Source organism: Macaca fascicularis, chromosome 13 (genome assembly GCF_037993035.2).
Source record: "Macaca fascicularis isolate 582-1 chromosome 13, T2T-MFA8v1.1".
In the NCBI taxonomy this organism is placed as follows: domain Eukaryota; kingdom Metazoa; phylum Chordata; class Mammalia; order Primates; family Cercopithecidae; genus Macaca; species Macaca fascicularis.
This window is the reverse complement of record NC_088387.1, coordinates 72,477,133-72,494,560: the sequence shown is the minus strand read 5'-3', so window position 1 is coordinate 72,494,560 and position 17,428 is coordinate 72,477,133. Positions and strand designations below refer to the sequence as shown.

Below are 17,428 nucleotides of genomic sequence, written 5' to 3'. Positions count from 1 at the left end.
CAATAATAATGGGAGACATTAACAACCCGCGGTCAACATTAGACAGATCAACGAGACAGAAAGTTAACAAGCATATTCAGGAATTGAACTCAACTCTGCACCAAGCAGACCTAATAGATATCTACAGAACTCTCACCCCAAATAAACAGAATATACATTCTACTCAGCACCACATCACAGTTATTCCAAAAGTGACCACATAGTTGGAGGTAAAGCACTCCTCAGCAAATGTAAAAGAACAGAAATTACAACAAACTGTCTCCCAGACCACAGTGCAATCAAACTAGAACTCATGATTAAGAAACTCAATCAAAACCGCTCAACTACATGGAAACTGAAAAACCTGCCCCTATATGACTACTGGGTACATAATGAAATGAAGGCAGAAATGATGTTCTTTGAAACCAATGAGAAAAAAGACAAAACGTACCAGAATCTCTGGGACACATTTAAAGCAGTGTGTAGAGGGAAATTTATAGCACTAAATGCCCAGAAGAGAAAGCAGGAAAGATCTAAAATTGACACCCTAACATCACAATTAAAAGAACTAGAGAAGCAAGAGCAAACACATTCAAAAGCTAGCAGAAGGCAAGAAATAACTAAGATCAGAGCAGAACTGAAGGAGATAGAGACAAAAAAAAAAACCCTTCAAAAAACCAGTGAATCCAGGAGCTGGTTTTTTGAAAACATCAACAAAATTGATAGACCACTAGCAAGACTAATAAAGAAGAAAAGAGAGAAGAATCAAATAGATGCAATACAAAATGATAAAGGGGATATCACCACCGAAACCACAGAAATACAAACTACCATCAGAGAATACTATAAACACCTCTATGCAAATAAGTTAGAAAACCTACAAGAAATGGACAAATTCCTGGACACATGCACTCTCCAAGAGTAAACCAGGAAGAAGTTGAATCCCTGAATAGAACAATAACAGGTTCTGAAATTGAGGCAATAATTAATAGCCTTCCAACCAAAAAAAGTCCAGGACCAGATGGATTCACAGCCAAATTCTACCAGAGGTACGAGGAGGAGCTAGTACCATTCCTTCTGAACTTATTCCAATCAATAGAAAAAGAGGGAATCCTCCCTAACTCATTGTATGAAGCCAACATCATCCTGATACCAAAGCCTGGCAGAGACACAACAAAAAAAGAGAATTTTAGACCAATATCCCTGATGAACATCGATGCAAAAACCCTCAATAAAATACTGGCAAACCGAATCCAGCAGCACATCAAAAAGCTTATCCACCACGACCAACTGGACTTCATTCCTGGGAGGGAAGTCTGGTTCAACATTGTTTCAGGATACAAAATCAATGTGCAAAAATCACAAGCATTCTTATACACCAATAACAGACAAACAGAGAGCCAAATCATGAGTGAACTCCCATTCACAATTGCTTCAAAGAGAATAAAATACCTAGCAGTCCAACTTACAAGGGATGTGAAGGACCTCTTCAAGGAGAACTACAAACCACTGCTCAACTAAATAAAAGAGGGCGCAAACAAATGGAAGGATATTCCATGCTCATGGATAGGAAGAATCAATATCATGAAAATGGCCATACTGTCCAAGGTAATTCATAGATTCAATGTCATCCCCAATAAGCTACCAATGACTTTCCTCACAGAACTGGAAAAAACTACTTTAAAGTTCATATGTAAACAAAAAAGAGCCCACATCTCCAAGACAGTCCTAAGCCAAAAGAACAAAGCTGGAAGCATCACACTACCTGACTTCAAACTATACTATAAGGCTACAATAACAAAACAGCATGGTACTGGTACCAAAAGAGAGACATAGACCAATGGAACAGAACAGAGTCCTCAGAAATAATACTACACATTTACAACCATCTGATCTTTGGCAAACCTGACAAAAACATCAAAATTGGGAAAGGATTCCCTATTTAATAAATGGTGCTGGGAAAACTCACTAGCCATAACTAGATAGCTGAAACTGAATCCCTTCCTTACACCTCATACAAAAATTAATTCAAGATGGATTAGAGACTTAAATGTTAGACCTAAAACCATAAAAACCCTAGAAGAAAACCTAGGCGATATCATTCAGGACATAGGCATGGGCAAGGACTTCATGTCTAAAACATCAAAAGCAATGGCAACAAAAGCCAAAATTGACAAATGGGATCTAATTAAACTAAAGAGCTTCTGCACAGCAAAAGAAACTACCATCAGAGTGAACAGGCAACCTACAGAATGGGAGAAAATTTTTGCAATCTACTCATCTGACAAAGGGCTAATATCCAGAACCTACAAAGAACTCAAACAAATTTACAAGAAAAAAACAAACAACCCCATCAAAAAGTGGACAAAGGATATGAACAGACACTTCTCAAAAGAAGACATTTATGCAGCCAACAGACACATAAGAAAATGCTCATCATCACTAGCCATCAGAGAAATGCAATCAAAACCACAATGAGATACCATCTCACACCAGTTACAATGGCGATCATTAAAAAGTCAGGAAACAAGTGTTGGAGAGGATGTGGAGAAATAGGAACACTTTTACACTGTGGGTGGGACTGTAAACTAGTTTAACCATTGTGGAAGACAGTGTGGTGATTTCCCGAAGATCTAGAACTAGAAATACCACTTGACTCAGTCATTCCATTACAGGGTATATACCCAAAGCATTATAAATCATGCTGCTATAAAGACACATGCACACGTATGTTTACTGTGGCACTATTCACAATAGCAAAGACTTGGAACCAACCCAAATGTCCATCAATGACAGACTGGATTAAGAAAATGTGGCACATGTACACCATGGAATACTATGCAGCCATAAAAAAGGATGAGTTCGTGTCGTTTGTAGGGACATGGATGCAGCTGGAAACATCATTCTCAGCAAACTATCGCAAGAACAGAAAACCAAACACTGCATGTTCTCACTCATAGGTGGGAATTGAACAATGAGAACAGTTGGACACAGGAAGGGGAAACATCATACACTGGGGCCTGTTGTGGGGTCGGGAGAGTGGGGAGGGATAGCTTAGGAGATATACCTAATGTAAATGCCAAGTTAATGGGTGCAGCACACCAACATGGCACATATATACATATGTAACAAACTTGCATGTTGTGCACATGTACCCCAGAACTTAAAGTATAATAAAAAATAAAAAAAATTTTTTAAATGGAAAAAAAAGAAATCACAAAAAAAGAATTTCTATTTATTCAAAAGCGAAATTAACTTTGGAAATAAATAACAATATAAACATCTCACAGTCAATTTAATCTATACAAGAGATAGAAATTTGTAAAGTATTAGTATGACTTTGGCCACTAATATATGTTACATTTATGTCCTGCTTTACGTCTTCAATCAGTCTTTTCCATCTGTCAAAATTGTATAACTACTGCATGATAAAGGCTCTGTTGCTATGGTAGTTATTCCATTACCTAGGTGATAGTGTTTGAATTATGTCATTACTAAAGTGATCTAACTCATAAAACATTTTTAACTTTTGTTATGGATAGGCAGAGAGAAAACTGATTAGTGATACAAATTCAAGAAGGCTAGAAAAATGCCACTTTTCTCAATACACTCTATCACAAATGAGAATTAGAAGGTAAATGCTAAAATGAATTTCCCCAATTATCTCCGCTTACAGTTGGGTCAATATCTTCATCAGCATTTCACAAAGCTGAAAGAAGAGGAAGAAAGATTGCATGTGCAGGGAAAAATAAAAAGATAGCAAGGTGTTCTACTGGAAGAATAGTAGAAAAGATGTCCTACTTAAAATTTTTTCCCCATCTCTTCAGTTGAATCTCATGCGTGCAGTTATTAAAAAAAACTACCATGCACTTTTATTTTTGTACCATGATCTAATTCTTAAACAGAGAGCTGTGTACAAAGAGATATAGAGAAGGACACAGAGGAGGAGAGGGAAATAGGAAATTAGGTGGAGAAAACAGCAGAAAAGATCAGAAACAGGGTTATAGGTCACTGTTCAGAATATGATAAAAGAGAAATCAGAAAGCAAAAAGGAGGCAGCAAGAAGGGCGGATGACAGTTTCAAAAGTTTGACAAACTTCAATAGGACTTGTTAGGAGGTGATTGCCCTGTGACCAGAACTGATTCTGTCTAATCCAAAGGACTTTTAGATGTTGTCAACCATATAGCATGACACTCTCCAAGCTTACCAAACAGGTAAGGTTGTACAAATTGTTCCCAAGATACAGAACAACTGATCAGATACTTTTGGAAATGTCCTTTGAGTTCAGAGTATTCTATAGCCAACCATGCTCTAATGGCTGCGGATGAATTACTGCCCACCAAAGGAAAGACATACCAACGTTTCCTTTACGAAGAGACTAAAGCATTTCTACAAAGATCCACTTTCTCTTTTCTTGTGTTTTGGTGTTCTTTACTACATATTGGCTTACCCTGTTCTCTCATACAATAAGGGTTGAATTATGAAGCTTGAAGAGAATAGAGAAATCCTAGCTGTATATTTTATAGGTAAGGAAAATGGTCCAGAGAGGTCCTTGCCTTGTGGAATGATGACTAGAGTTAACAAAACTGTATTGTGTACTTGAAATTTGCTAAGAAATTAGATCTGTTCTATGCACAAAAAAGAGAACTATGTGAGATGATGTTAATTCACTTAACTGTGGTAATTATTTCACAATGCAGATGCATACCAAATCATTATGTGTACATCTTAAATATATACAATTTTAATTTGTCAATTGCACCTTAGTAAAAATGGAAAAACCTCAGAGTTGTAAGACATGTGTACACCATTTAGTCGTCTAATACCTATTCAAGGCTTGAATCCCTGCTAACACCTGCTAGCCTCTCTGATACTGCAGGGCACAGGAATTCATCACAGCAGGAGGCAGCACATTCCATTTTGGACAAGTTGACACAATCCATCGAGGACAATGCAATTATATAAACCTATGAGGACTTAATGTGTTGGTCTCTCTTGATATTTAAATTTTATAACACAAACATGGAAAGAGTATAATTTTTCCCAAAAGCTCAAATGGCAGAACTCCAGGCACCAGGATACTTAGGCTGCTGGTGGGAGGACAGGGAAAGATGAATGTCTCCTAGAAACCACACAAATCACAGTGTTGGGGGTCACTGCTCTCTTATTTATGTCTATAGCTTGTTTGGCTTAACTGGGGAGGGTGTGCTTACACACTGTGCACACATTTATTTTTTGGAAACAGTATGAATCAGGCAGAATAGGAATGGATGATAGCCACAAGCTCAACCAGAGAAACAACAGCTGCTAGGTCATCACCTCACTTTGTGAAAACTGGTAATGGATCCATTAATTGTAGTGTTTTAGGCAACTCCCAGAGCTAATATGAAAGCCATTCCCTGATTAATAATTAGCCTTTATTCAATTAACAGCTTCATGCATCTTGTTCTTGGTATGTATTACACAACTTGACATTGCACTTAGGACACAGTTTTTACAAGAAAATGTGGCATGGCAACAACATCACTTTACAAATGCCCACTGATTTCAAATTCTAACAGGTTTTGTTCTTTCCCCAAGGGATGGGGGAGGACATAACAAAAGCTGGAATCTAAATGCCTAAAGCTCAAAGTAATGCGTCAGATTGAACCACCAACATCGTAAATCAAGCTCATTAACAGCATCTGATAAAGCTTATCTGCCTCACATCACCGGGGAGGCACTTGCTAGCAGGCAGGGCCTTTGTGGATAGAGTTTTCAGTAGATATCATCATTAGAACTCAGTAAAATAGCCATCCATGGAACAGCTTGCAGCAGTTGCTTCTGTATCATAATTACAGAAATGATTACACTACCAAATATTAAAAATGGTGCAGTTATGCATAATTTCTACAACATCTAATTTACCAGCAGTAAAAACAGTAATATAAGCATTGCCCAGTGATGGGACAAAGCAATTTTCAGTCAAGATGTCTAAAAATAACATCAGTTTTCTTATAGCTGGATTCATTGTTAACATGGTTTGCTTAGTCTCTTGCTTGAGAGAGCTTAATCAAGACCTAGGTGACAACTGTGTTAGCTAACATGTGATACTAATGGACTTTTAAGACAAAATAATATGACTTCTGGATTCCCTGAAGAGCTACAGCTTTGTTAAAGGCCACCCACAGAGGATAATAAAGACTCCTAAGAAAAACACGACTTCTTTCAGCCAGGGAACAAAATTATGTATTTAAACTCAACATGATCTCCTTCCCTGGAGCCCCCATTTCCCATCCTGGCACTTTATGCTCCTATCCACTCACCTGTCTCCACTTGATATTCTACTACTTTGGATCCATACCAATGCTGTTCTATTATAGTTTAAGCTCTTGGATGGAAGGGACTATAACTGATTCATGTCCCTAATCTCTCTCTCCCCAGAGAATCCAGCACCATACTAAACACAAAGTAAATGTTATACATGTTTGTGAAATTAAATTGATAAACCTGAGCTGTCAAGTTATACCACGTAAGTTAAATGTTACTCAGAAATGTTAGAAAAAACATAATACACAATATCTGTACCCAGATGAGATTGAATTTGTTTACTGAAAGCAAGAGTTCTCAATCCTGGCTGTTCATTATATCATCTGTAAGGCTTTAAAACCTAGTTGCAAAGTGCCACCTTACACCATTTAAATCAGAATTTCTGAAACTGAGGTCTGGACATAGGGATTTTTAAAGCTTTCCTGAAAGAACCAGGGTTGAGAATCACTGACTTAAAGGGTATGAGTAAACATACACTGGGAGTGTAAGTATGGGAAATAACTGATTTACTAGGAGTAAAGAAATAGCTTCCTTTGCTCTGTGTCTTTGGCCATGTGCTTATTCTCTGAGTTTCATTTGGTCCCGCTATGAATTTAAGAGAATTCATCACATATGCTGTAATTCGTAATTATTTTTCAGAACAAAATTATGTGAGTATATTGCAACACCAACGCCAGAAACACCAGTTCAGTGCCTAGCTACTGAGTCACAGTTCCCAGCAGTGGGAACCAGGAATTCATATTCCTGAAAAACTCCCCAAGCCACAAAATTGCTCTTCAGACAAAAATGACAAGAAAGGATTACTTCTGTGGTCTAATCTAAGAATACAAGATAAAAAATGAGAAAACAAAATATTTCTAAAAAGCAGTATAGTCCAGATCTTGATTGCTAAATAATCATTCTCCAACAAGATTTTTCTTTGAGGAAGCAAGACTCCCTGGAGCAAGGCTAATTCTATGATTGAGAAGGGTATGATATAGGATAAACTTGGAGCACCCTGTGTGGCCAGAAAATAAGAAAATGTTCAAAAATATAACAAGTGGGCATGCCAAAGGGAACAGGAGCCAATCTGAAAGAATTTCCAGTGCCCAAACGTGGATCAGTTTGAGCAACATAATGAACAGCATAGTATTGGATGATAACTCCAAATATAGAATAAATATTTTCTACAGATTGAATGTTTGTGTCCTTATTCAAATTCCTGTATTAAAACCTACTACTCAATGCCATGGTATTACTAGAGGTGGGGACTTTGGAAGGTGATTAGGTGATAAGAATGCAGCCCTCATGAATGGGATTAGTGCCCTTCTTAAAAAGACTCCAGAGAATGCTCTCACCCACTTTCAGCATGTGAGGACACAACAAAAAGGCAGCTGCCATCTATGAACCAGGACACGGGCCTTCACCAGGCAGCAAATTTGCAAGTGCCCTCACCTTGGACTTCCCAGGCTCCTAAACTGTGAGAAACAAATGTTTGTTGTTTATAAGCCATCTAGTTATGGTGTTTTGTTTTATCAGACCAGAGAAGACAATATCCATGGGTCCATATTAATATAAATGTTTAAGTAACTAAAGATGTGGGCAAAGGGACAAATCTCCCTTAGAGAAGAATTCCAAATACATTTTGTAGATATCTCTTCCTCTAAGAAGTGCAGCATCACTTCCATCACATTGGTTGTGGGCTGTATTTGGTAACTCCTCCCAAAGAAAGAGCATGGAAAGAAAAATCATCACTTTACAACGATTATTTCAACCTGAGCTAAGATAATTAGAGTTAATATCACCAGTGATGTCATGTTGCTATCACATATCTTCTGATAGGATGAGATGGAATAGATGGGTGTGTCACCTCTGAGGTCTTCCTACTCCAATCCTATAACTTCTGTCTGATCATAAGAGAAACATCAAACAAACCCAAATTGAGGAACATTCTAGAAAATACCTGGCCATGCCTTAATATGGTCTACATCAAGAAAAATAGGAAAGACTGAGATGCTGTCACAGACTGAGGACACATGATGATTACATAAAGTGTAATACTCTGAATTGTATTTGGAAATAGAAAAGGGCATTTGTGGAAACACTAGTGAAATCTGAACAAATTCTGTAGTTTAATTAGTAGTAATGCACCAACGTTAATTTCTTAATTTTGTAAATGTATCATAGTCAATGTAAGATATTAACTTTTTTACTGTTAATATACATTACACATTATATATTACAACATATATTATTATGATATATATTATATATAACATATATAACATATATAGTCTATAACATATCTATTATGCAGAAAAACTGCATAATAGATATATGGGAACACTATGTACTATTTTTTTGAATTTAATCTATATTTTAAAATATTCAAAAGTATAAAGTTTTCAAAAATTGTATACAAATAAATCAATTTAAGCATGAAAATATGGTCGTTATAGCAATTTCTTACCTTTAAAGATATTTAAAATGTTTTGAGATGTAAAACTTTTGCCACTGATTCCTTGTTAGCTTGAAATAAATATATATATTTTGTATATGTTTATATATTTATATATTCATATTTAATATATCACATATTCAACCTTTTGAAAATAATTTACACTTTTCATTAAACCAGTGTGGACCTAAAAGACTGCAAAGTGTACATTGTACTTAATGCCACAACAGAGCGACTCCTGCACCACTTCTTAGGACCATTTAGCAGAGAGGCACACGTTGTCATTTATAAAATAAACCCATGTCAGATGCATCTAATTAAGGGCCCCAGATAAGTGTCAATTCTGAGTGAACTGACTGTACGGCTGCAATGTGTTGTAAATGCATCATAACAGATTTATACAATGCTTTTTTCTTGAGGCTTAAATTCTATCTTAGAACATAACTATACCCATGCTTACTGGTGGATGTTTAGTACCGATTTTTTTATATTTTAATTATTTTTCAGAGACAAAGTCTTAGTCTTTCACATAGGCTGGAATCTAGTGGTGTGATCATAGTTTACTACAGCCTTGGACTCCTCCTAGGCTCAAGTGATCCTTCTGCCTCAGCCTCCTGAATAGCTGGGACTACAGGCGCACACCAACATGACAAGCTAATTTTTAAATTTTTTGTAGAGATAGTGTCTCACTGTGTAGTTCAAGATGATCTAGAATTCCTGGCCTTAAGTGACGCTTCCACTTTGGCCTCCCAAAGTGCTGAGATAACAGGTGTGAGCCACTGCACCCTGGCTTATCCTTTTGCTATGTTATTTTACAAAGCTAAAGTTTCTCCAAATGAAAAGGAAATCTCTTACCTAAAATTTCAAATTAGAAATTTATTTGCAATTTTTGCTGGTTTCACAAACTAATATTTTCAAAAAGCAATCTTTTCACTCTGTTATCTGCATCCAATATCAAGTCTTCTAACTGGTCTCTCGTGTGCTCTTCTGTTGAGCTCCTTCTTCCTACCTCTGGTATATTCATTTTGCATGACCAGTGGTCACTCTGAGTTCAAATATGACTGTCACTTCTGTCGGTACAACCCTCTCATGGCTATCTACTGTTTACATGTTAAGTCCAAGGTTCTTAGCATGTCCCACTTAGTTATCCCTGGCAAGACTCCTACCAATTCTCTAGAAACTGCAAAAGGAGGTACCAGCCATTCCCATAATATCATCTTATGCTCTAATATTACTAAAATACTTGAGCCTAAACACTGCATGTCTATACAGTCCAGTGCCTTCCTTCTTGTGGTTCCTTTCATTTTTTCCCTTCTTTAACTCGTCTCTAGTTATATTTCAATATTAATTTGAGGTGTCCCTTCTTTTATTAACAATAGTTTTTATTAACAATACTCCTCCAACCATCCTCCTTCTGCTATAAACAAGCATTGCCTCACCTTTCTGCCTCCATATCACCCTTAGGTATATGACTATTATAACATTCATCATGCTGACTTTTAGTCTTCATTATATAAGCGTCTTTCCTTCCACTGGACAGTAAGCTGCTGTCTTATTCATCTTTGTATCCCCAAGGAAGAGTACAGGGCCTGGTATACAGAAGAGGTTCAAAACTTTACTGAACTGTTCAACATAGAAATTCCTGCTCATTTAAACTAAATTAAACATTTCATTCCTCAAGGGGTCCTCTAATTACCTAGAGTCACAACGCATCTTCAGGGCTAGATTTAAGCATTAACCCCCTTCATACACACACTCTCCATAATCAACAATGCTACAGATCTGCATTCCCCCACAAGCCAGAAGAGAGTGGGGGCCAATATTCAACACTCTTAAAGAAAAGAATTTTCAACCCAGATTTCATATCCAGCCAAACTAGGCTTCACAAGCAAAGGAGAAATACAATCCTTTACAGAAAAGCAAATATTGAGAGATTGTGTCACCACCAGGCCTGCCTTACAAGAGCTCCTGAAGGAACCACTAAATATGGAAAGGAAAAACCGGTATCAGCCACTGCAAAAACACCAAATTGTAAAGCCCATCGATGCTATGAAGAAACTGCATCAACTAACGGGCAAAATAACCAGCTAGCACCATAATGGCAGGATCAAATTCAGACATAACAATATTAAATTTACATTTATTAAACTTAAATATAAATGGCCTAAATGCCCCCAATTAAAAGACACAGACTGGCAAATCGGATAGAGTCAAGACTCATCATTGTGCTGTATTCAGGACACCAATCTCACGTGCAAAGACACACACAGGCTCAAAATAAAGGGATGGAGGAAAGTGTAACAGAATATTATCAGAAAAATAAACAGAAGAGCGATTCTGAAGATGAAAGATGTGTCTAATCAACAAAGTCAGAGTCCACAGAGAGGTGAAGCAAATTAAGATTAAAATTATTCCTTGCTTACATGATATTTTTAACTATTTGCTTAGTTCATGTAAAAATCTTATATGTTTCATATTCAAATGTTGAGATTGGATTTAATTTGGCATGTATAATGACTTTTATGACAAAAGATGAAATTGGTTTTATTACTTTTCTCAACTCACCATAATTTGGAAGACGCAGTCATCACAAATGCTTAGTATGCCAGTGTTGGTATGTGAGAAATCACATGATAATCCCAATTCTATGTATTATGTATTAAAAAGGTCTCTGCAGATGCTGAGGAGAGGCCTTACATTACTCAAAGTATTCTAACCCTAGGATTTCCTCCCCTTCCCTCTTTTTAATAACCACACTTCACTTAGACCTGCAGTTAGGAAATCTGCATCCTAGACCTAAAGATGTAACTAACTAGTTGTGTATACCAGAGAAATTATTTACTTTCTTAGGACATTTTTGTTCATGTATATATTTATTGAATTGAGTTATTGATAATAAATGGATTGAGATAAGCCATGGTCTGGAAGAGCTAAGCCATGCTTCTAATTGAACTGCTATACTAAACTTTCGCATGGTACACATATCCTTTCTTAGAGTTACTCTCGATGGAAATGGGCCCTTTCGCCAATCCCTTTCACACTGCCCACCTTCTAAGTGCTTGTTTCATCTTTGCTTCACTTTTCTTCTTGCTCTATGTGTTAGGTAGAACTCCTTCCTCCTCTTTAATTCCAAAATATACTTTACAAACCTCTATTACTGTATATATGGTATTTACCCTAATTACAAGATGATGTGGTCATTGAGGCACAAACTTTAATTATATTTAAATGTATATCCCAAACATATAGCACATGTCTGATAAAAACTGAAAACACACTTACTGGTATTTAGTGAATGTATAGGAATTAGTCAGGCAGAGGGGTCAGATGTATCATGGTGTCTTTTGATCAGCTGGAGGGAGATGGATAGCTCAGTTTGCCCCAAACGCTAAATGAAACTGAAAGTCTATGGATCTGTCATTGTATAGAGAGTGGTGAGAGCTCATGTGGCTCAGGACTTTATAAATGGTTTCCAAAGAAGCTTCTTTTGGAAGTCCTATTTAATTAAGTGGCATGGTGGCATCACTGACAATGAGATCCTGGAGGGCAGCCAATCTACTCACTTTGAAACAACACATATTGCAGCATAACTCTTCTGGGTAGGATATACTAGGAGATGGATGATTATGGAATACCTAAACAACTGCAGGCTGATAGGCTCAAACACAGCAGGAGGGATGCTTTATTAAGTGCCTACTACAGCCCAATTACAAACAGGGCAGAATCACTGTGCACACAGAAAGGAACTGTAGAAAGCTGACTTACCAAAGGAGAATTGGAAAGGCACTGGACAAAGTCCAGTTCTCAAAATGAGATCTGTCAGGCTAAGCAAAGTCAGCCTTGCCATGCATGTGATATTTTGAGATCACTCATATCCTGGTCAATTCTATGGGACTTTAGCTTACATTTTCATATACTGTTGTTTTCTTTTGTTTTCAGCCAACTTCGCTATAAGCTTTTTCAGGGAATACCATTTGTTAGACCTTTCAAAGAGTAAGTTGGGATATATGTTGTTTCTCTGTGCAAGATGCCATTTGAAAAATAGTTTGGACATGGAGAAGATGAGATCATCACGCATATTTTGACAGTGTTTGAAAATACTACTATTCTAAAAATCTGGTGGAAAGGCACCTCTTTGTATCATAGTATTATGCACTGTTGTGCTTGTATCAAGCTGCTTAATAAATGTTTAAAGATGATGGTTTATTGATCTTTTTTATAACCAATCATATAAATGGATAATAAACTTTATCTACAGTGTCATTTTCAAATAAACAATGACATACTGAATAGATATGCAATACGAGATATAAAATACAAAATAGATGAAAAATAATTTATTAACTTCTATTATCGATTCTTTCATCAAACAGAATTTGCCAATAAAATGAAATAATCTGACCTCATCTCTTCTCATAGCTAATTCTCATATATCTCAGGCATAGTTCAGCTTTAATTGAAAATCCATTTACAGGTAGCTAGTTCTTTGGATACTTGTAACTATATATTGTAATCTTAGTTCCCACTTATTGGAGGATTTCTGGTTAATCGAAATATTAGTTAATCTTCCTTTTAGAGAGAGTTTGTAATCATGATAAAGGAAGTTTCTATACAAATCTTTAAAACCTGAATCACCAATCAAATCATTTAACACAGCTTAAGCATCTACCATAGGCAAAATACAAGACTATCAGAATACATAGCCTCAACAATTAGAGAAGAGAATGTTGGAGAGATCAATAACTATTATATAAGATATGATAAAACCTATGTGATAAGGGGTACAATGTTGTATTAATGAAGAAAATGCAGTCAAGTTGCAGTGATTATTGGAAGTATGCAATTAGAACTTATTTAACATTATTGGTTGAGCAACCTTTTCCAAACCAATGCCAAGGTTCTGTGACAAAATACAAACAAAATGTGAGGATTATTTTCATCTTACAGACAAAATATGAGGCTTACTTTCATCTATCTGAGATGAATTTATAAGTTCTATTCTAATAAATAGAATTTCTGTTAAATAGCCTTGATGCTCTAGAATCCCAAAACACTGTAGACAGGTGCCCTGTTTAGAAAACAAAATGTATTCAATATTACTTAGTCTGAGCATTATTCTAATTTCTGGCATATTAACTCAATACCTTGTCTCATATACAGGTAGTTCATATGAAAAAAACTATTTGAAGAAAATACCATTTAACACTGGAAGTAGCAAATATGTGAAACTTAGTAACTTATGACTGGATACTAATGAAGAATATTAAAAGGGACTTAATCCAATTTACTAGAACAGCATACTTAGACACATGGCAGTAGAGTGAGATTTAGTTCAGGAATCATTGCTTATTGTTATCTCCTATTTTTATGTATCTTAAACCAATACACTTGCCCTTTGATTCTCAGTTTCCATGGAAGTTTGGCACTAAAAGTTAAAGAGGGAACATTCTTTTCTTGTTATTTTCAAAGAATGGTGACAATTCTACCTCTTTCTAAGAGCTACTCAGCTGCAAAAAAAGACTGTTCCAGACCAAGGGAATAATAATTACCATTTCTAATCTCTTGACAGCCCTGCCTGTGGCTAAAATGACTGGGAGTATCACTTTCTAACTGCAAGGTAGGAGTTTCTTTCATTTCATTTCTTTTCTTTTTCTTTTTTTTCTTTTTTGAGATGGAGTCTTGCTCTGTCACCCAGGTTGGAGTGCAGTGGTGCGATCTCAGCTCACTGCAAGCTCCGCCTCTCGGGTTCACGCCATTCTCCTGCCTCAGCCTCCCGAGTAGCTGGGACCACAGGCGCCCAACACCACGCCCGGCTAATTTTTTGTATTTTTAGTAGAGACGGGGTTTCACTGTGTTAGCCAGGATGGTCTCGATCTCCTGACCTGGTCATCTGCCCGCCTCGGCCTCCCAAAGTGCTGGGATTACAGGCCCGAGCCACAGCACCTGGCCGGTAGGAGGTTCTTATACCTGTCTGCACTCAGGCTGTGCTACATGACAACCCAAGATCTTGAAGTAATCTGTAAAATATATTTAATAGCCCAGGTATTTTTGATTGTAACATAAAATATCCAGAAACTTCAAAAGGTCTTTGAATTAAGATAGTTTTTCTAAGTGTGAATTCTTGACTGCCCATCTCAGAATCATTTGGAGAACTTGCTAAAAATACTGATTTCTAGGTTCCACCTCATTTCTACTAACTCAGGTACTCTAAAGCTAGAGACTAGGAAACTGACATTTATTTTATTCCTATGTGTAAGTTAAAGAATTACTTATTTAATTTGGGGATGTCCCATGGAAAAATGAAAAAATACAGAAAGTAATTGAAAAATTCAAATATTATAATAACTAAAGATCTCATTAGTTATATGCCAACAACAGGCAGGTAACACTTTTGAGTATCTGCTATATTTACAACATTTTTCATATAGAAATTGCTGCCCACCACATTACAGATAAATCAAATTGAAAAGGGAACCACAGAATAACTCAGGCTTACGAAATAGAGGCTCTATCAGACTAAAGAAACATAGTAGAGAATTTCTACACACATAGTTAATTACTACGTCTGAGTCTTGGAGCCTGCACAGATGAAAAGAAAATATAGCCATAATTTAATACTGCACACAAACTGCCTTCTGAGACAGGCAGAGCTCACCTGCCAGGCCGCATATCTCTCTCACTCTCCCAGTATCTTACTTTTACATTCATTCTGAGGCCATTATCTCATTGAGGCGGCATATGACTGTTACTTCCTAAGATTTTCTGGTTTATTCATAAAAAGTATGTGGAGCACTGTATTGGAAAACTTATGGTGTTTACAAGCTACTTTTTAAAATTAAGAATTTCAAAGCATTTCAAACTATGCAGGAATAAATTTTCCTCATCATATTTGGAGAAGCAGGAAATGGGAACAGGTGAAAATCTCATCATCTCATTACGTTTCAGCAAAGTCACACTAGGTAAAGTCTTTCCCAGAAAATGGAAGTTTAATGAGAGCCTGTGCACATCAACTTGTCCTCAAATAAGATCTAAAAACAAGGTTATTTGATGCACTCAGGTGACTAGTTAAAGGATCAAAGATAATACATTCACCCTGAAGTTTCAAATAGAACTTGCATACGTAAATAGATATTTTATTCTTTGAAAAAGAGTCAAGAGAAAAAGAAAAACAGCAACAACAAGGAGCATATGAAAAGTTTTATAATAAAAAATAAGAAAAGTTTTATAGGATAAGCATGCTATAGAAAAGCTTCTACTATAAATAAACAAAAGACACTTTTAGACTGTGTATGCTTTGTGCTCTCAACAAAATACAGAAAAGAGTAGAGGCTGGGCATGATGGCTCACGACTGTAATCCCAGGACTGTAATCCCAGATCGAGACCATCCTGGCTAACATGGTGAAACCCTGTCTCTACTAAAAATACAAAACAATTAGCTGGGCATGGTGGCGGGCACCTATAGTCCCAGCTACTCGGGAGGCTGAGGCAGGAGAATGGCGTGAACCCAAGAGGCGGAGCTTTCAGTGAGCAGAGATCGTGCCAATGCACTCCAGCCTGGGTGACAGAGCGAGATTCTGTCTCAGCAGAAAAAAAAAATATATATATATATACATTCTAAAATAAGACACAACACTTAGATTAAAATAGAGTTGTCAGATATAAAATATGCAGGAAATAATAACAATGCAGGAATGCTAAAAGCAGAAAGAATTAAAACTCTCCATTGGCTATATTAAGATAAAATCTTTATCAGAGTAAATTAAATCAATAAAGAAAATCTAGTGATATCTAAGGAAATAGGGAAAAAATCTTTAGAAACACATTTGTGGGATGTAAAGACACTCCCTTTAGTCTTTTAGATATCAATTACATCAAACATACATAAAGAAAAGATTAATGGAAGGTATAATATGAGGTCTTTTACTTTGCAGAGTTATTTTTGACATGTCCTAGACTAGAAGTCAGCAGCTTCAGTCTAAATCTGCCTTGCCACCTGTTTTTGTGCATAAAGTTTTATTAGAACACAGCATCACCTGTTCACTTATTTATTTATGTAACGTCTGCAACTATGTGCATATTCTGTGTAGAGTAGAGTAGTTGTGGCACAGACCATACAAAATACAAAGCCAGATATGAATTCACAGACCATATGAACTACAAGGCTGTATATTTACTATCTAGTCTCTATTGTCCATTTTTATGCTGCGGAGAAAGAGATACCCAAGACTGGGAAGAAAAAGAGGTTTAATTAGACTTACAGTTACACATGGCTGGGGAGGCCTCAGAATTATGGCAGGGAGGAAAAGGCAGTTCTTACATGGCAGCAGCAAGAGAAAATGAGGAAGATGCAAAAGCAGAAACCCTTGATAAAACCATCAGATATCGTGAGACTTGTTCATTACCACAAGAACAGTACGGGGGAAAGCACTCACATGATTCAAATTATCTCCCACCAGGTCCCTCCCACAACATGTAAGAATTATAGGAGTACAATTCAAAATGAGATTTGGGTAGGGACACAGAGCCAAATCATATCCTAGTCTATACAGAAAATGTCTGCTGAATGTTACCCTAGACCACTGGACATATAAAAACTTTATTAAATCAGCAGATCCCTGAGTGTTCATGGCTTGTATATGGCATTTAATATCATACACATGTGTTATAAAGGCCTCTAAAGAATTTGTTACTTCTTTCTCAC

At 36.6% G+C, this 17,428-nt stretch overlaps 1 long non-coding RNA gene across 1 annotated transcript in view; it reads right to left on the bottom strand.

Annotated features, from left to right (window-relative positions):
• Positions 1-17,086, bottom strand: part of LOC135966967 (uncharacterized) — a 77,537-nt gene extending 60,451 nt beyond the window's left edge. The window contains exon 1 of the long non-coding RNA XR_010580676.1: positions 16,986-17,086. This is a non-coding gene — a long non-coding RNA (uncharacterized lncRNA). The remainder of the gene's footprint in view (positions 1-16,985) is intronic.
• Positions 17,087-17,428: the final 342 nt, after the last annotated feature.